At 40.9% G+C, this 20,388-nt stretch overlaps 1 long non-coding RNA gene across 1 annotated transcript; it reads right to left on the bottom strand.

Moving 5' to 3' along the window:
* LOC309349501 lies at positions 1-17,311 on the bottom strand. The gene is made up of 3 exons (XR_014159978.1): positions 17,198-17,311; positions 4,542-4,621; positions 1-157 (listed from the first exon to the last, which is right to left on the bottom strand). It is a non-coding gene; the product is annotated as an uncharacterized lncRNA (long non-coding RNA).
* Between the last annotated feature and the right edge of the window lie 3,077 nt (positions 17,312-20,388).

The following is a 20,388-nucleotide window of genomic DNA, read 5'->3' as shown; positions in this document are numbered from 1 at the left end:
CCCTTTCTCTCTTCCCAGCTGTTTCTGCTGTTCCTAACGGCATGGTCTGGGAAAGACTCCTAGGGCTGGAGGGAGGGGCAAGGCAGGTGAAAAAAGCCATTGCCTGATGGCCAGCACAATGTCTCCCCTCAAACATCTCTTATGAAGACTTCTACGGCTGGAGGAAATATGGAAGAAATAAAAAATGCAGGTTGGTCCATTAGATTAATTTGGGAGGGGGGGTGGGACAACAGTAGTGTAATATTAAGATCACCTTAAAAAATTACAAGGTAGTGAAGAAGCTTTTGAGTTCACCATAATTTTCTTGAAGCTAAATATGAAGCAATATGGTCAGGTTGAGAAGATTTTGTCGCATGTGGTGACAAATCCGTGTTACAATTTATAATGGCATAAAAATTGAGCGAATATGTTATACAGATATAGGAGTCTTTTGTCTAAGGCGACAGTGTCCTAGAACTTGAGAAAGAAAACCTACAACCTAATAATGAACTTTGCCTGTGGGAGAAAAAGTAAGCAATACCCAGTTGGCCACCTATTGATGCTTTGCCTTGTATACTACCTAATAATAATCTTCAACTTTGCAAATGTTAGAATGACCCTCTTTTTCTTTTTTCTTTGCTCTCTGGCCTAGAAAGGATCATTGTGTTCTGACAACTGTTAGAAAAACATACCGATAAGCCATGGTGTTACATTTTTGAAAGAAGTGGCTCATTTCTCCCCATTAGTCTTTGTAGCAACTGGAGACCATCCTTGCACTTACTACAGACTTACCTAACCCCTACTCTAATGCTATTATAAACTGCAACTTGGCTCTTTTATGAGGCCAAGCAATCTCCCCACCACCACTACCACCTACCTCTTTGTGCTTAATAGAGTGGTACCTCAGGTTAAGAACCTAATTCGTTCTGGAGGTCCATTCTTAACCTGAAACTGTTCTTAACCTGAAGCACCACTTTAGCTAATGGGGCCTCCTGCTGCAGCCCCGCCACCGGAGCATCATTTCAGGTCACATCCTGAAGCAAAGTTCTTAACCCAAGGTACTATTTCTGGGTTAGCGGCGTCTGTAACCTGAAGCGTCTGTAAACCAAGATACCACTGTATCCACTGTGCTTAATAATACTACCACTGTCGGAGGCAGCACACCTCTGAATGCCAGTTGCTGGGAATCACAAGCAGGGAAGCGCCATGTTTGTGGTGCTCAGCTCCTTCCTTTAGGCACCTGGTGGTTGGCCACTGTGCAAACAGGATACTAGGTGGGCTATTTGCCTGACCCAGCATGGCTTTCCTTATGTTACCATCCTGCCTGAAGAGGATTGAAAGCTTGCTCACTACTCTGACATTTTACATGCTCCAAATAAAGGAGTTAAGTTAAAAAACAAAACAAATGCATGTACATATACTGCTATTCAGCTTTAGGTGGCACTATTGCCTTATATTAAATGAGGCAAGTTGGCGGTGGTTGACTTATTTGGACCGTAAACCTCACCTGGCACATTCCCTTTCATCATGATTACAATGCATACATTTCAAAGGCTAAAGTGAAATGGTGTAAATCTGTGAGTATAGTTAAAAGCGTTTTATAGTCACACGGGCACCGAGTTTGTTCACAGATGTGTTTGTTTTATGCTCACCTCTTTCCCGTGAGTTTATGGCCTGTACTTGAATGAGCATTTATTTTCTTTACATGTGTATTCTAATTTGCACAGTTCTGGATGCTCACATATATCAGATCAATGTGATAGAATCCTGCACTAAAAAAAGACGTTATAATGAAATGGTGTAGAACTTGGTTTGGATTTATGGCTGTCAGATTCTCTCCTTTTGAAAAGCAGCTGGATCCACTAGCTAATTGCCCTGCTAGCCGCACTCTGCAGTCCATAAACTGGCTTAGATTTTGCCCCCAATTGCACAATCACTTGGAGTTAATGATAATTTTGCATGGGGCAATACAGCAGTCAACAGAAACTGCACCTGCCCCCTCCCACCATTAATGCCTGTCTACTAGATCCCACACCCATGGGAGAGGCTGTGCAGCAGACAGGGAAATGAAACATAGGTCTTTCTAGATCAGTATAGTCTGCACCACACAACACCTGGTGCTCTTCAGGTTTTGGGCTGCTGTTATGTTGAGTCAGGCCATTGGACCATTTAGGTTTGTTTGTCTGCAGTGGCAGCAGTAGTCCAGAGTTTCAGACTGGAAAGTGGGTTCTGCTACATCCCTCATGGCAAATGAGGACTATGGAGGTTGTGTATTGTCTCCCACCATCTCTTTCTAATATATTTCAACTTGAAAAATCACCTGGTGCATAAGTGTCCCACTAGGGCAGGGGAGGATGTTGTGAGCAGACAAAGGTGAATTTGGCACCTGGCACAGATGATCAGTTCCTGTTCTGAGCAGAAACCGTCCATACATTTATCTCAATGATAAAAGCATAGGAATCAATATTTCAGAGTCTGGGGACAAATCAATAAGGGCTGTGCTAATTCATTTTCAACACTTTTGCATTTTTGTTGCAAAACAGTGCTGTTTAAGTCAGTTGTAAAATTATATTAAAACAAATTATGTGTATAACTCTCACTGCTTTATCCGTGGGCACTGCTATTTCCATCTCCCATCATTGGCAGGAAAGATCACATGGATCAACTACAGACAGAATGTTACAGAGTAGCATTCCACATAACTGGGGACAGATTTTTTTTAAAGGGGTAGAATTCCATCTTAATTTCTGATATAGGTGAATGAAGAATCCTCAAACACTTCAAATCAGCTAAAAGAAAATTAAGTATTGCATTAAAAATTTGTTTGCTTAGTTTCCATAGCAGATTCCACTAGGTGTCAGCCCACGCCTCTTCAAAAGCTGTGTTACATAGGTGCCCATTTTTATATTTGATTCCAGAAGACTTCATTTTAAGACCAAAGTGTAAAAATGCATTTACTTAAAATTCCTACTGCATTCAGTGGGATGTACTACTTAGTAAGTATCCAGTCTATCCTTTAATGTTTATAATCTCTAGTGCCTTGGAGGAGATATAAAATTACTCAGATAGCCACATATATGCATTTAGTGGGAAACGTGCTACACTTCACTGTGCCCTTCCAACCATCTAATTAATGGCACTTTCACCCTCTGTAAATAACCACTCCCAGTATCCACCTTTGGTACTCACATGCTTTAAGAAGCATCAGCAGCTACATGCATGTCAGAGTTCTGACTGGGATCAGAGACAGAAGTTCAGGATATGCAATAGGAATAACCCTGAAGACTTAGGGATCATTTGAATTTTACTGGAATTTACTGGCGGTTGCACAGTTATTAACTCATTTTTATTGATGACTTTTTTGGGGTACATTTCTAGCTTTGAGGATAATTTGATTAAAATTATACCTGTATTGCTAAATACATTGTTTAGATTTATAGTTCTCATCTCTCGGCAAGACAGACCAATGATTTGATTTAGTGAAGGTAGCTTAGTATTTTAGGGAGGAGCCATAAGCTCAATGGCAGAGCTCATCTTCTACATTATAATTCCTGAAAATTTTATCATCCCAATTTAAACAGGCTGCAAAGGATCCCTGCTTAACCTCTAGGTAGCTACTGCTATTTGGAGTGGACAGGACTGCACTAGATGGCTCAGTGGTCTTCCTTTGCATAAGCCATCTCCATGTGTTTCTATAAACTAAAGTGAAAACCAACACCTAACCTATTTTAATTTTTAAAAAAGTGCACTGCAGTGTGAGATAATTGCAATCCATTACTCAGAATATACAACCAACATCTTTTTAAGCCCTGATCTTTCCATCAGTGTGTTTCATTCATGTGAGCAAGGGAAACGGGGCAGGATAGGAAGCTGAGGAAAAACCAGAGAAAACAATAGCAGTGAGTCATATTTCAAGCTTATTTTGTAGATTCCCATTATAGCAGACCTTTTAATGTAAAGCAAAATCTGCCAGAATATTGAAGGGAAGCCAGAATTATTTTTAATTAGGTCTGTATAGCCCAGAACAAATTCTTCCTTTAGAAAGGGGCAAACCAGAGTTCCTGCCTTTATGCTGTACACTTGAGTTATTATAGTGATAAAACTTATTTCCCTGTACACTGGAGTCATTGAATGGCTCCTTTTTTCCTGAAGAGTCGTGATGTACTTCTTGCAGCCTTGCCATATAGTTTCCTGGGATCTTCTGTTCTCTCCAACTTCAGCGGAAGCTTAGATTTGTCAAGAGGCTCTTAGTCAGTACAGTTTTCTGATGTACCCCGCCCTCTGAGGACTAGTTTTTTCCAGGACCTAACCATTATAATGCAGAGGTCTTCAACTGAGAGCCACTACATCCCCACCATGCATTTAAGCTTTTCCCATAGTATCCTGGGAACTGTAGCTTGTTACAGTAAGTGCACTGAGAGTTGTTAGGAGACCTTTAATAAACCACAGTTTTCAGGATTCTTTGGGGAAAGCCATGACTTACAAAGTGGTATGAATGTTTTAAATGTATGGTGTGGTTTCTGATGCTGGATATCTACCAAGGTTTCTACTACAGTACAAACCACTGTTGGAAATCAAAGCCAGTGATGCTTCAGGAATTCAGTCTTTGCACATTTCTAGTTTGAATTGACTTGATCTGCACCTCCCAGATGAATGAAAGGATAGAAGACGCATATCTTGAAAGTGAGCAGGTTTTAAACTATGTATTTTAATGCAAATTTATATGATTTTTTAAAAATCGCATTTAATATGAAAGCCCATGGATTGTGGGTGAATGTATGCAAAAGTGGCTTAGACTTAACACATCCCTATTACTTCCATAGGGAAGAACATTAATGAGTTTAATGTACCCTCCGAACTGTAGAATCACCAGGTCAAATCTGTTTCAGTCAGGCACCTTGTCCCAAATTTTATCAAACTGCTTGTCCAGTGCTCAGATTGGCTTTGGCTTTAGATTTTCTGTATTTATTCCTGATAAAGCAACAGTATGCCATAACAATGGCATGTTACACTGGCAGATTGTATTCTCTAGCTGGTTTGTATATAATCAGACAAACACAGATTCTTGTTTGCTAAAAAGTTTTCTTCAGAATATAAAATAATTCTGAAGTTCAGTCTTTATTTTTACCATTAGAATGAAAATGATGAAGAAACTAATTTGGCTCTGTACTGAAAAAGGAAAACGTATGTTCTGAAGAATTCACGTCTAATAAAAGTAATCTTATTTCGCTATGCCTTCTCCCTTCATGTGACTGTTGTTAAGATGGCTTTACAAAAGGCTTTTATCCTCCCTCAGTTTAAATTGCTGTGGATAAAGGAGGGTCCCTGTTGCTCAGTTATGTCCGCTATCGATCAACCTGGTTTCTTCAGCAATGGGGACACTCCCCTCTTGCGCAAACATTTGTGTGCTGCTTTGAAGCTCTCCCAATGGTTGCCAAAAGGGAGTGCTTCTCAGAGTTGTGAATTTTAGCAAAATACTTCCTCTTTCAGATATGGCAAGCGTATTGCTTTTTGTGAAAAATGCAATAGATTACAATATTAGATGTATTAATATTTCAGTGAAATGCTACTCAGAATCTTTTTGGACTTCTTTGGCCGTTGCAGCGATACATTTGATTGATTGCTTAAATTTAAAACTGTGTAAAGTTCATTTTGGAATATATAGCATATTTGTGCACAGAAACAATTTGGTGATATACAGTATAGTCATGGCTAATATCAAAACATGATGATGTATCATTATAAACAACTTTCCCCCCATTTTTTGTCTTTTATTGGAAAATAAGAAAATGTGCACTATTGGCTTTGTATTCCTAGCTATAGCAGATGCCCTATTAACCACCATAATCTACATATATTGTTCTGTTTTTTAAAATCTAGTAATGATACACAAATGCTATGGATTAATGGAACTATGTGAAGTGGGTTCAGTGATTCCCTAAGGGTAATATCTCCATAAATGATGCTTTAGCCTGATAGAGTAATGGCTGCTTGTTCTCTCAAACCACAGTCGGATTCTTGAAATATTTGTTCAGTTTAGGGATCCTAGTAACTTTGAGTTATGAGTTCCTGGGTCTCCAAAGGTTTAGTTTTCATCATCATAATTCATGTGATGGTTTTCACACGGAAAAGAATTAAACATAAATTCTTATATGGTTATGAGTGTTTGCTTGCATGTGCATATATCATAAATCTTTTCATGTCATCACTTACAAGGTGAAGGACTTTGGCAGCCCTTAGACCACAGAAAGCCTCCATTCAAAATGGTGCCTTGTCCTTTCCAATATTTGCTCAGCATTGTGTAACCAGTCGTTTCCCACATTTTTCATACTTAAGGACTTTGCTTCTTCTACGTATACCTACACTGAGAATGCTCCAAAGGTACTGCATAAAGAACCAAGCCTTTTTAAAAAAACACACCATGCTCCTCTGTACGGCCAAGTGAGACCTGTCTGCTTGCCCCTCTTTACCCAGGGACAATACATTGTTATGACATGGGGTGTGTGGCTTGAGTATCAATGGTTACAAGGGAGCAGGTTGTATAATAATAATAATATTTTTTTATTTATACCCCGCCCTCCCCAGCCAAGGTTGTATGGCAGCCACTTCAGGTCAGGGCCAACATCCCTGGCTTTTTTGGCCAAAGGAAAGTGTGGGCATAGGAAGGCTAAATTGTATGTGAGCATGATGTATGAGATTATAGAACATGCATGCTGCTTACATGACACAGAAGGATTTTACATTTTCATGCTTTACAGTGCATGAGTGAATTGCAAGTGGCTCAACTCTTAAGGTTCGTGGATATATGTGTGTGAGTGTATGTTTATAATGGGTGAAATCTGGATACCAGCATCTGGTTTTAACTGGTCTAGTAATCTCATTGGTATTAGTGTATATGATTTAGTAACATAAATCCCCCCCCCCACCAATGCCTGAGATGCTGATAACTGCCAACATGCAATAAATATGATAATGCTCAGAAGTCTTTAGGGACATAAATGTCAAAGATATTTGGAGGCGGGAAGACTATGTGAGACTTTGTGTCCATGTGGCTTCCCCCCTCCTTTTTTTTGAATAAGTCTTCTGACTATAAATGGAACAAAAATGTTTAGTCTCTTAATCTAGAGATTTGTCTCCTTGTGAAAATGTCAGCAATGCCAGAACATCTGATAATACTTACTTAAAATCTGATTTGGAATTATAGTTATTAATACATTTAAGTAAACGTTGGAAAATATTCAGAGTTCTGAGGGGCTTTTTATATAGGGTATAAGATCATCTGTGTAAAATAAGTATATATAGATCTGTCTCACAACATATTCATACTGTGGTGTCGAAGCCGAAGCCAGTAACTGAAAGAAGTCGGAATAATAATAATAAAAAGGCAAAATTCTATTAACTGATAATGTAATACGCTGTAAGATGGAGGGCACAAGGAGAAGGGGATGACAGAGGACGAGATGGTTGGACAGTGTTCTTGAAGCGACAAACATGAGTCTGACCAAGCTGCGGGAGGCAGTGGAAGACAGGGGTGCCTGGCGTGCTCTGGTCCATGGGGTCACGAAGAGTCGGACATGACTAAACGACTAAACAACAATACACTGTAATGGGTGATTTCTGAAACTATATTATTTAGTTGATGGAAACATGTGGAAAACCTCTTAGAAATTTGTACAAAAAGTGTCTAATTATCAAATTATGTACTGTTCAAAGCAGTCTGTGAACTCACGCAGACTTGAGGGTTCTTAAGACCAAAGTCACTTAGTTCCTCAGTACTTGCCAGCAGAGACCACTTCATCTCTTCATGTATACTCCTAAAACAAATGTTCTGTTATTCATCTGTAATCTTTAACCTGGTCAGTCTCTAGACAATGTGACCTAAGGACTGGCTTCCCTGCTCTTTTAGTAGAATGTGTTGATTTGTATTTTCATGTTCCAAATTTAAGTAGTTGAACTAGGCATTAAGATTAGCTTTGTCACTTTGGGGCATCTTAATCACCCACATGATGTGTCACGACTAAACTAGCCCATCTACTTTACATGTTCCTCTTTCCAAAGTGTAGAAAATTGGACTTGCATGAAATACCACAAGTACCGAACACACTCATAGGAATTTACCTATGTCCAGAGATTTCCCCAAGATTTTGCTTTGGAGGATGAGAGATGCTTGTGATTGTGCCTTTTCACCATGAGCACTGAGATAATGCAATTTCCTCTCAGAGAAGGGAGGGTTTCTTTTTTGGCAATTTGACATTGATGGTTCTTTTTTTGGAGGGTCTTTGAGAACCTCTAGTAATGTCTCTCTTTCTGCTTCTCTTTTGCTTTCCCCGCCAGATTATTTAACTAATTATTCTCATGGTTATTGTGGGGTGGTGGTGGTGGTGTTCTTTTTATGTGTACTATTATCGTTTCCAAGCTGCCTCATAGAGTCAACGATATAGATCATTTCAGAGCAAAAGGTGGGATGTGTATTTTGTGCTATACAAAGAAACAAATATATACATATTCTTATATTTGCATGCTGTGGAAACCCAAGTTTGATTTAAATATTAAATATAAATATTAAGTGAACCCCCATACTCTGTGATTTGCTCTTGTTGCAACACCACAAGTAGTAACTTGCACTGCTGCAAGTAACTGAATGCCTTGGGAGTGTGTCCCAGGAAAAATGGATCCCTTCCTTTATGAAAGCTAATTGCTGGTACATGCTTGTGCAGGACTGCTGTACCATAGAATGGAAGGGAAAGTAACCCCTTCCTGCAGTGTGAGGGAGGCATAAAAGCAGATGAACCTCTGCTTGGTGCTAGTACCAGAGCAGGGAATAATTTGTGGTGGTAGGGCCATTTCTCAAGAAGCAGGTTACTAAAATAAGATAGGTAGTCAAACTAATAATTTAAGGCTGCAACCCTATACCTGCTTTCCTGCGGTGTTACAGCATAAATGTTTGGAGCCACTCCTGTGCTTGCTATCAGCAGCCTCTTACGCTTGGGGAAAGCTCTGTTTTCCTTCTCTGATGCCCCAGCCTGCTTGGTCCCTCCCCAGGATCGCCAGCCAGCAACTCTTTGAGCTGCTTGCACCCCTCATCCTGATCTGACCAGCCCCTCCAGGTCATCTCCTCAGGGCTCATGACAGAGAGCTTCACAACCTTTGCAATCCAACACCTAGTTAGGCTCGGGCATAAGAAGGACACCTCCTCTAGAGTAAATTTAAGTTGTTTTATTAAGGGAATTTTTATATACCTAAGTAGAAATGGAAACCTATATTGGGCATCTAAGTGCTAGGCAGTAATTTCCACAGATTTAAGAGCCACAGATTTAAGAGCTTCAAGCTTAATTTTCTACCCCCACCAATTTACTTCCACTCCTCCTCTCTTCGACCAATTCCCAACTATCTCTCTCTCTCTTTTTGATGATTGACCCCCAACTGAATGTTGCCCCTCCAACTGACTGGAGCCTCCAGCTAATCAGACTGAAATCTGCCAGATCCAAGCTACTAAATCTTAAAGCAACCCCGCTCTGCCACAAGTGGTCACTTAGCAACCACTTCTAAAACAGGCTTGTAACATCCGGCCAATATAAGGCCTCCTGACACTCAGGGAGGTCACAGAATATATCTTCCTTCACAGCAATGAACCTAAGCAGACACCTATACAACTTTCTCCACAACCTGAATTAACTTTTTGCCTATAATGATGTTAATGGCAAAGAATCTCTGTCAACACTCTTCTTGTAGGGAAGCCAAGGCATCTCTCTCCCCTGGCTAGAAATTGAGATTCCGCTTTGGAGCATGCTCAGTTGGACACTTTGGAGAGAAATTTCCAGGCTATTAAACAGCCTCTTAGAGAAAATGGTCCCTGAAGAGAGTCGAAGGTCCATGCTTATGTCAGGGATTTAGAAAACCTGACTCCACCTATTTACAGGTATGTTTTAGGGTTAGTGTCCTACCTTAGGGAACCTGTCAGAAACTGTTTTTGTTTTAAGGAGAAGTTACAATTTCTACCTTCATGGACTTCAGGCCTCTTTCTGTCAGCAAGTGCCTTTCGATGATTGATTATTTAATTTCTAAAACACTTAGTATGTTTACAATATCTCAAAGCAGTGTACAAAAAACTGAGCCAACAACAAACAACTTAAAATCTAGCAAAAATGCAGTTACATATAAAAATAGTACAAAAATAGTTACATATAAAAATGTTACATAAATACAAAGTTACTAACACCCCCCACAACATCAATTCATTTTCCTTCTGACACACCCTCCCATCTGAGTCTCTTGATTCTCATTCAGGGTCCAACAAGCTCTCAGCTCATCCCCAAAAGTCTCACAACAAGAAGAGTTCCTGGAAACAGCAAACATCACCCTAGTCTCTCATTCTAGACTTGCTTTTTATGAGCAGGCCCAAGGTGGAGGGTACTTTCTTAGGCTGCCCACAGCTGTGTCTCATTCAGCTACACTCTGCACACCCAGTTCCATGCAAAGTAGGTTTGTTGAGTTTCCCAAGATGGGAAGGGGGTTCCCTTACACTCACAGCTCTTCCTTCCTTTTTGAAGAAATAATTTTTATTAAAGATTTTCCTCGTTTACAAAAGCACATGCATTCAGGTTGCATTTTCTACAGATCAGTTACATTTGTCATGAGACATTGGTGTTATATGCAATATAGGGTGGATGGAGTGGAAAAGTTTGTGTTCTTTAACTTAGCGTATGTGTGGAGTTTTTGTGTCAGCGTCCCTTGGGTGGGTTCTCTATTTGCTTGTTATGTTTCCTTGGTGGTGAGAGAGGCTGGGGTGGCCTAGGGTGTGGTTGATTATCTTGGTTGGCTGCAGTGGGATTTGTTTGTGTGTGCGTGAGGGGAGGGAGTTGTTGGGTTAAGTTTGCCGCATTGAATCATAGTGGGTTTGTGTTGTTGTGTTGTTGGGCTGTGAAAGGGGAGCCATACCGGAGTGAAGGCATCGTCTTCTATTTGTCCCCATGTCACGTTTCAGTCTATTGGTTAGCTTTTCTAGTAAGGCTGTTTCCGATACAGTGGTACCTCGGGTTACATACGCTTCAGGTTATATACGCTTCAGGTTACAGACTCCGCTAACCCAGAAATAGTACCTTGGGTTAAGAACTTTGCTTCAGGATGAGAACAGAAATCGTGCTCCAGTGGCGCAACGGCAGTGGGAGGCCCCATTAGCTAAAGTGGTGCTTCAGGTTAAGAACAGTTTCAGGTTAAGAACAGACCTCCAGAACGAATTAAGTTCTTAACCCGAGGTACCACTGTACTACTTGAAACCAGTGTTCCATGTTTATTCCTGACAGGTCCCTCCAGTGTCTGGCTATGTTGTTTCTGGCTGCTGAGAGTAGGTGGGTTATGAGCTCTTTATAGTGTGAGTGGGCATTGTGATCAGTAGAGCCAGTTCTGGGGTGACTTCTAGTACCTGTCTAGTTATTTTGCCTATTTCTTGTATGACTACTGACCAAAGAGCTGGGTTTTGGGGCATTCCCTTTTCTCTGGCTTTTGATAAGTTCTGCTAACAGTTCTATTTGCTACTGCTTTCAGTGCTTATGGCAGGGTTGTTAATTGTTGCTTGATGTTGTTTCTGTTATCTTTAAAATATGTTATAAAGGTGTTCTAAATGATGTTAGTGGCAAAGTCGGATATAAATATTTTGTAAAAAATCAAAATGGGGTGGTATCGAGGATTTCTACATGATGCAAGCTTTGAGCATACTTACTAAAACATATGTTTGACTTTTTACACTTTCACTGATTGTAAAGATGGAAACATTAGCATCTGCTTTGTTTCTGAGATGACCTTAGTCTTTTAGTGCAGAGGTGTGGGAACCTGTTTAAATATCACCAGGAAACATTTAGAAGACTATTGTGTGCACAAAGTTTTCCTGACACAGCATGGGGCTTTCAGATGAGAGCTCCACAAACAAGAAGTAACTATCGGTCAGTTTGGGTTTTGTTGATAAAAGAAAATGTGCATGTCCCACAGCCAATATTTAGAAGACAAAGACAACATAAAGGGATAGGATGTTCTGTTCATAGGATAATTTTGGATCCTTTTAACAGTTCTTACAATGTTTTTATTCTTTTGGGTTGGGGAAAGTTTTTGTTGTTGTAATTTTGATTGTTAATGCTACAAATAGTTTTCGCAATGCCAGAATCTTTGGCCCAACATGGGGTTCAAACCCACGACCCTGAGATTAAGAGTCTCATGCTCTACCAACGGAACTATTGATGCATGGGTATTTTTCAAGTTTGGAAGCTGCATTTACTTCTGCTAGGCCTATTATTCTGCAGATAATTATTTCTGTATCCAAAAACATCCAGTTCATTCTAACAAAAACTAATACATGCTTGGTCTCCTCTTAGATTGAAAGAAAGATATTTGACGTTGTGGAAGTCGGTTTAAAGGAAAAATTGTGACTGTATTCAGCATTGGAGGAAGTAGCTCGGGTGCCTGGGGCGATGCGCCCAGCGGTGTAGCAAGCAGCCCATAGGGGTGGGGTGAGGGCGGGGTGAGCTGCCCATAGCGGTGGGGCGCACCTTGGGCCTCTGGAGTCTACCTGCCTCCTCCCACTCAGCCACCCTACAGCTGGGGGAGAGGCAGCAGGTGCACCATTTGGGCAGCACGGAGCCTGCGCATGCCCAAGCCACCACGTCTCTCCCAGGAGAGACACGGGGCTCGGGCACGCTGCAGGCCCCGCGGTGAGTGCCACCCGGCATTTTGTCAGTCCCCTCAGTGGTGACACCCGGGGCAGCTCGCACCCACCGCACCCCCTTCCTCCACCCCTGACTATATTCCACAGGGGAAATGGGTTTGTTCTATTTTTTAATTATTGGAATTGCTATTTTTTTTAAAAAAAAAATCACTTGAAAATATGTATTTTGATCATTTATATTGAAATATTGTGCAGTATAACACACACACACACACACACAAACGAACATGGATACAAAGGGTTGAGGCACTTACAAGTTTTCTCATGCCCCCAAATTGTGGATATTGTAGGTGATGGCACCTGCCTTAACACCATGTAAATGGTATGTTTTGCAGTCTTATGTAGGCTTCTATACCCATGCTTTTCTTTACTTGCCTTCTACTGTAGGTTGGGCTCAACCACAGCACCGAAGCTGGAGTCTTTAGTATGTCAAAATTTAATGAGATATATGTGTTTACATTCTAAACCCATAATTGTGACTGCCAGCCACTTGCATAGCCTTCCTTAAGCTGCAGAGTGCATTCTTGTACATATTTTAACCAAGAGTAAAACAAGCAATTTATCCCAAGCATTGTCAGAGTGTTAGACAATTCTAATTTTAAATGAAGCCAATTTTTGCAAAGGCGAGTCCTTTACATTTTTACTAAGAAAAGGTGGACTTCTCAAAAGAGTTGTGTGTGCCATCTTATGATGAAAGACGCTTTCCTGTTGGTCTCCAGCCTTGTATCCTTTTCTTCTCTACTCTCCCTAAATTGTACATAGTTAGAACTATTTATTTATTCCATACCCTCCAAAATTTCTCCAATGGAAATTGGGACATCCCATTCCATAATGATAATTTTTCCTATTTATACTCCACACATCTTACTTGGTTGCCCCAGCCACTCTGGGCAGCTTCTAATATATAAAAAAACATAATAAAACATTAAACATTTTAGAAGAACTTCCCTATACAGGGTTGCCTTCAGACAGCTGGGGGGGGGGGCAGATAACTCCATACCCTCCAACATTTCTCCAATGAAAATAGGGACATTCTAAAGAAAAGTGGGACATTCCGGGATCAAATCAGAAAGCGGGACAGCTTCTCTAAATCAGGGATGTCCCTGGAAAATAGGAACAGTTGGAGGGTCTATTAGTCCATTCTCTCTCAATGAAACCTTACAGGAAAAGCAGTAAGCTTTAGTTTTCCTTCAGAGAAATGAGGGTGGAAGACCAGGGAAGTATGAGTGCATGGAAGTTAAGTTCTAGGCAAGCAAATATAGGAGACTGAAATGTGTTTAATGTTGACATGGTGTAGAAGTTAAAGCAAGTGCCTTAACTTACAATTTCCATGCATTTTGGTACATGAGTAGATTTGTAATTGCCTTAAGTGTTCTCTTAAACCAGAGGATTTTTTTAAAAACCCTAGAATAGGATTATAATGACTGACAGCTATTAATCTTCATAATGTTGTTCCAAAGTATTTTTTTAGCGTAAACTCAAAAGCACAATTCTTCTTGCTTTGTTATTATGCAGTGTTGGATATTCTTTGCACACACTTGTAAAGTTGATTATTAATATTGATCTCTTGCTTTTAAAAATGTCTGCACTTAACCTGCTCATAATGTGTATGGACAAGCTAAAGCTGGCTTATTTAAAGAGCAGTAGAGTAGCCTTCAGATTAGCATATATTTTTTTTGTTTTGTTTCCTAGGGACCAAGTGCTAAGTCTATTAGACATTTCCTGCTATTCTTTTGAATTGTAAATACTATTCTTGTGCCTTGAAAAGGCTAGTGTGGAGAGAAATCCATGAAATGTCCACTCTATTATGGACAGGGATTTGAGAAGCAAGAAATGATTTTTAAAAATTCAGATAAATTCAGTTCAGTACATTTAAATGTGCAGTTCCGAGCTCTGGGGTTTATGTATTTGGGATCCCCCAAGCATTGCTTTTGACCTTTTGCCACAGTTGTTTTAAATAAAAAAGAATGTGCTGATAATTTCATAAATATAAGTATGTTCATACTTGGAGAATTGTATTTGTACCAGTTCATACTCTGGAATAACAATGATAAGCATTTGGCCTTGTGGGTATGTTCTGCTTTAAAATGTTCCTCCAGTAGGCAAGTGCAGATGTTTTCATTCTAAGGTTCAACTGTTTGTTTAGTTCATGGAAAAAAGTATGTTCTTAAAATGCAGAGAGACTGAAACACAGTGTACACTGTGAGACTTTTGATGTTTACGGCAGGAAGCAGCTGATTGAAAAAGACAAGAAATCACACAACCTAATGAATGTTAGCTTTGCGCAAGGTACTGAAAATGAAAGAAGACCACCCATGCAGAAGACAAGTGTGGTTAACTTTTCCTTCTGTTTCTGCACTAATTTGAATGGCAGTATCTCTCCAGAACTCAGTCACTGCTGTTTATACCTATATTTAAATGTTTTAAATGCCTGAAGCACTTTTTGTGACCTTAGTTTTTAGGATGCTTTCAGTTGGAGCTTAATATCGCAAATGGGTCACTCGGATATTGAATGTTGGGAACAGTAAAAAAAAATACTTACCAGATTTTCCTCAAAAAGGGTAAATCTGAATTAAACGGTGGTGGTGGGATTTGGGCTTGCATTTTGATGCCAACTATGCCATGTAAAAAATGTGAATGTATGTGGAGCATTGATCTAGCAAGAAATCATGCACGGGTATTTATCGAGGGTGGGGAACAACGATGACCTGGTCTGATTAATGGTGGGGAACACCATTGATTAATTGAGGGTGGGGAACAATGGTGACCTGGTCTGATGCTAGGGATTACTTTTTTAGATTAGTACGTTCTTACTATAGTGGACCACTGAGGCTATTCTTATCATCTCCATATCAGCAAGGGCTGCAACAATTTTCAGATATGAGTGAGCTAATGATGCTTTGAAAACTTTTCATTTGGCTTAATTACAGCATGTTGTTTTGAACAGAGGGAGCCCTCCCTTTGAATCTGAAGGCAACTCCCTAAGCTGAAAGAGGAGGGGAGGATATTGCTCTTTCATAGAGGCAAAGGTGATCAAATGGGGGGCAGCTGTCAGTGGGCGTGGGGACGCCAGGCAGGGTTGTTGTTTTTATTTCCTGCGGTTTTCGTGCTCTGCAGAAATGCAGGAACTGTTAAAGGGCTGGGGCTCTGCCAAGCGATCTAGGTGAGACAGGTACAGGAGCCCTCAGAGAACAAAACATTGGCAACGCAAATAGACAGAATGGAGTCAATCCTTATTCAACTTCCGCATATCCAGCTGGCCCTGTCTACCTACCCCAACTTCCCCTGAAGCTTCTACTGGGGTTTCTCCCTTTTTCCACTCTTCCACCCACCTATTTCCCCTCAGCCACCCTGTCCATTTGTGACATCACAGGAAGTTTGTAGCCAGCGGCAACTGCTAGGAATGCATCTGTACAGCTTCCCATCCTGGTACTGGAAAGGGGAATGTCATGAACATTACCTAGACATATTTAGAAATACATTGATTTAGAAGTAGAAGATGGCTTGCTTAAGCTCTGCTGTCCTCTTCACTGCTGCTTTCGGGGAAAGCCTCATTGGCTTCTGACATCCATGAAAAGCAAACACAGATACAGTGAGGGGAATGACCCTCATTCAACAGTATCATCCCGCCACCTCCATTGACCAGCTTGCCAACCTCCTCTGGCTTTCACCCATGAATATCCAGTGGTTCATTCACCCAGAGCCTGAAGGGCAGCCTACACCGCTATCTGAACATGCAATTCCCAGGCATACTGTGTCTGGTGGGTGACCTATGTCTACTCTCCATTCATACTTACCCCAGCATCAATCCACAAATCATCATCATCATCATCATCATTTTTTAATTTGTATACCGTCTTTCTATCTTACAATACTCAGGGCGGTTTACAAGCTGAAGAAACAAAAAATGTACATCTTATAACAATCTAATGCAATACAAAAATGTGATAATAAAATTTTTAAATAGGCAACCTACATCAAAAAAGTAACATTCAGCAATCATTAGAATAGTATTAAATAATAATAATATATAAAAGTTAAACAGAAATCCACTCAAAAGTTACAATAAATACTTTCTAAACTATAATCAATAAAACAACGGCAAGCCACAGTACATAAAATAATACAATACAAATTGAGAAGCAGAGACTAAAGGGTGGGGCAAGGCAGGTGGAAGGAGGCCTTGCCTGACAAAGTCTCTCCCCTCACAGTTCTTCCTCCAGGACCTGCTCCCTTATGAGGACTCCTAGGGTGGGAGGGTGGGGCAAGGCAGGTGGAAAGAGGCCACACAGCTTTTGTCAACAGCCTTCTGAAGGTGAATTTCAATCAGCTTACATGCACAAACTTCAGCCTCCTTCAGACCTGCAGCATCCTGGGCTTCCACATGCTAATAACAGCTTCCACCCACCAATACCTGCTAGTTTCTGCCAGGTCCACCACTAGCTTCCAACCATGGATATCTGCCGTTTTCAAGCCATGGTCCTGCTCAGCAGGTACACTTGCCTTCTCGTTGCTCCACATTATCTCACTGACAGATGATGGCCTCCTTCCATTTTCCATTTCACCTCTATGTGGAAGGAGACCACCAAGTACCTTTTAACACCGCTGTTGTCCGCTGTGTCCTCTTCAAGCTTTCGCCTTGGCTTTCCCCTTAGGCTGCTTTTGTATATCCACTGAGTTGTCATGTGCTTATGTGACATCACAGGACGTCCACATCCAATAACAGCAGTTGGAGAGGCATCATCACCATCACTTCCTCAGGCCTCACAATGGTGGGTGGAGCTCAGCAGCCATTTCCCCTTTACTTGTTTATTATGTACAGCTCACTCCTTATCTGTAATGACACCAGAGAAAGGCATGCCATAAATCCATAGTGGGGGGTTATTTTTCATCCTGATGGCTGCTCTCCCTTGGGTCAGATTTTCCATTATGGGAGCCAACTCCTAAGGGCCCTCAAAAATATTGATTAGTTGATTAGTTGCATCAGGTGTGCTTGAGACAACACCTGTTTTGTGCTGTTGTGAGGGATTCTATTCAGGGGGTTGAATAATAGACCGGGGAAGCTAGTATAAACTGCAATTTCAGCTGATTTTGGGGGAACCACTTGAAGCATCTGCTGTGTTGAGCTATATCAGTTACTTTTATTTGATTTGCTCATTGCCAACAGATAAAAGTATGTAAATTTTGATAATAAACCTGATTTGCAATGGGGGACAGCTCTTCTATTTGAGCCCCATTTCCTTGGTTACTAGAGGAGCCAGTAGGTTGAAGTGGATGAAATATTGGGAAGGCCTTGGTTCAAATCCCTACTTGGGCAATCACCAGGCTAATTTACCAGGTGACTTTCATGAGAATAAAATGGGACAGCAACAGATATATAATCCTGAACTCCTTAAAGGAAAGATAGAATGAAAATGCAGAAATGCTGTTTTTAAAATAGGATTTTGCAAATCTGAATACTGTAATGTAAGCAGGCTTCTTAAAGTGATTTGTGAGGCTGAGTTTGTATGACAAGCTACACCTGCTGACATTCTCTTTTTGTGCAGCTATTACGTTATTGACCATTTTGGCCAAGAACCTTGAAGGCTCCAGTTTTTATATTCTGGTCAGGCAAGCATTAAACAAGTCTTACTCTTTTCAGGCCTTATGCCTGCAATTCACCACAGTCAAGGCAGATTCTGTGCGAAGGGTATGAAATGTAGCCTTAGGAGTTTTTAATTTGGTTCAGAGTCCTACAGTATTAATGTTCAGTGGACAAATTTAAGCTGTCTCTCTAGTGCCTTGCTCTCTTACTATTAAATGAGCAAATAAAGAAATTTATTAGAAACTAGTTCTGAAATGTATAATCCCATAAAAGGTAAAGGTACCCCCGACCATTAGGTCCAGCCGTGGATGACTCTGGGGTTGCGGCGCTCATCTCGCTCTATAGGCCGAGGGTGCCGGCGTTTGTCTGCAGACAGCTTCCAGGTCATGTAGCCAGCATGACTAAGCTGCTTCTGGCAAACCAGAGCAGCGCACAGAAATGCCATTTTACCTTCCCGTCAGAGAGGTACCTATTTATCTACTTGCACTTTAACATGCTTTCGAACTGCTAGATGGGCAGGAGCAAGGAACAAACAACAAACAACAAGAGCTCACCCCGTCGCGGGGATTCGAACTGCTGAACTTCTGATCGGCAAGCCCTAGGCTCTGTGGTTTAGACCACAGCGCCACCCAGGTCCTTGTATAATCCCATATAGTACAGTAAATCACCAACAGGCATAGCCCACCGTCTTTTCAGCACTATATGACAGTGCTTGAGGTTCAGACAAATAAAGACTGAAGACAGTCAAGTCAACAACATCCTGTAGTCATAGACCCCCCCCCCAATGTCTGTGGACACACATGGGCCAGTTTCTATCAGTTTTCATTCCCCTCCATCCTCTTCATTTTTCAACACTCTTACAAACAAGTACTAGAAATATGGCCAAGCACATGGAGGTTTACTAATCAGCAAGTAGGTGGCAATAGTGCAAAGACATTTTACAGTGTGCAAGGTGTATTCCCAATGGATTTTTTTCTCTTCTTTGTGATGCTGTTTAAAATCAAGCCTTCTCCAACTAGTCCCTCATTGGTGTAACTTCCTCACATATCAGTGTTTTGTATCTGAGAACAAGCGTCAATATGAGATAAGACACCTAAATGGAAACACATTTAAATCAAGATTTTGACAAGATTTTAACGTTTGTTGCACCTCCAGCTATAGGAAGGCTCACATGCTTCCTTAGGCCCCCAAAGTCTGCAGGTACAGCTGTGTTTTCCTTTCTCCAAAAACCCAGTTCTTCTCTTTTTTGATTCACAATGGGTGTGCTTTGTTCTTTAAGATAAATGTTGCCTAGTTTACAGAATAAAACTTTTTTTTTGAGACTAGCTGTGAGGCCTGACATTATACTGCCAAGAACCCCATCTTCAAAAGCTCTCATCCTGCTTGCTATGGTGAAGTGATGCATCTCCTTATAGTTCTCTGCTGGAGAGGAGGCTAGAAAAGGGTTATAATCTGAATGGACAGATGACGGTCTTGCACCTGATGGAATCACTGGGTATACTGTTATTAGTTTTTTGCTAGAATCAGGAAGCAGTCCAACATATGCTCTTCAATCTCTTTCATGCCAAGTAAGGTGGACTTTAAGTAATGACCCCTATCCCGCACACTCTTGAAGTCTCCCCCTCTCTGGGTCAGTGATTTATGAGCATTGCACTTTGCAAAAAGGAACTTTTTAAGGCAAAACAATGTTTCATGGAGACTTAGAATAAAGCATAGAAATACAATAAAAATAAATAAGTTACTATGACCAGCAACTAGTTTCCCAGATTCAGATTCTAGTATGACAGCAGCAGCTGTTACTGGACTGGGAGAACTTGACAGCAGTAGTCCAAGCCTAGGTGATGTCAGGGCAGGACTACTGCAGTGCTTTCCATGTGGGGCTTAGCTTGCATTTGGTCCAGAAACTACCATTGGTGAAGAATGCTGCAGCCCCATTGCCAGCTGGAGTGAGACCCTGTCAGTGTTATTATACCTCTGCTCAGACATCTGCATGGGCTGCTGATTTGTTACTGGGCCAAATTCAATGTGTTACTATTAGTATATAAAACCTTTCACAGCTCGAAGCCCGTCTACTGCCTTATCCTCATTTTTCCATTCAACCACTTCAGTC

The sequence above is a fragment of the Podarcis erhardii genome, assembly GCF_964252035.2.
Source record: "Podarcis erhardii genome assembly, chromosome: 9".
NCBI classification, from domain to species: domain Eukaryota; kingdom Metazoa; phylum Chordata; class Lepidosauria; order Squamata; family Lacertidae; genus Podarcis; species Podarcis erhardii.
Note: the sequence above shows the minus strand (reverse complement) of the source record. Positions and strands in the feature narration are given on the sequence as shown.